This window comes from Marmota marmota, unplaced genomic scaffold (genome assembly GCF_001458135.2).
Source record: "Marmota marmota marmota unplaced genomic scaffold, marMar, whole genome shotgun sequence".
Taxonomy (NCBI): Eukaryota; Metazoa; Chordata; class Mammalia; order Rodentia; family Sciuridae; genus Marmota; species Marmota marmota.
Genome location: NW_026000242.1, coordinates 10,262,407 through 10,263,023, shown reverse-complemented (window position 1 = coordinate 10,263,023; position 617 = coordinate 10,262,407). Strand labels below are relative to the sequence as shown.

Here is a 617-nt window from a genome sequence, read left to right as displayed (position 1 = left end):
TCAAGACTGGGCGTGAGAGAAGTTTCTTTCAGGCCTTGATCTCAGCTGTAGCCACGAGACAACTAAAACGGCGTGCCTCCCCCTCGACCATAGATCTCCGCCGACCCTTTGGTAACTGGTTCAACAGAGCTAGCGAACTCTACGCCCCGAGACTTCTTGAAATTCGAATTGTGGATACTGCAGGCGGACAGTAGCCGGAAAGCAGAAGAGGCCTGGGCTTGGGTTGCGAAAGCGATATTTTAAAGCCTATATCGAGGGTATTGGGGATGCATTCCAGAGCCCCGAGGAAAAGTGAAAGGCGAGATGACACTTACTGAATTGGGGTGAACATTGGAACCCGGGACTAAACTGTGCGCTTGAGCAATGGAGGGAGGAAAACTAAACCCGTGTGCAGTAGAAATGAAAAACCTGCGGAGAAGGTTTAGAAGGTGGGGGCTGCTCTTCGCCTCTCATCCCTAGGATCATATTAAGGGTTCCGAGTCCCTTACACTCCTCTCCACTAGCGTCTCGATCCTCTCAGCTTGGCGGGTGAGCGGCCGCTGGCGCCCCAGCAGCAGCTAGATGTCAGGCGAAGCCCGGAGCGCTGAGCGCGGGGAAGGGAGGGGAAAGGAGGGGTG

The 617-nt window shown here is 54.8% G+C and overlaps 1 protein-coding gene across 1 annotated transcript in view; it reads left to right on the top strand.

Moving 5' to 3' along the window:
- Positions 1–505: 505 nt before the first annotated feature.
- The window catches only part of Zbtb16 (zinc finger and BTB domain containing 16), a 179,709-nt gene continuing 179,597 nt past the window's right edge, over positions 506–617 (top strand). Inside the window, exon 1 of the mRNA XM_015489861.2 lies at positions 506–528. The gene's annotated coding sequence lies outside the window, so the exon portion shown is untranslated. The remainder of the gene's footprint in view (positions 529–617) is intronic.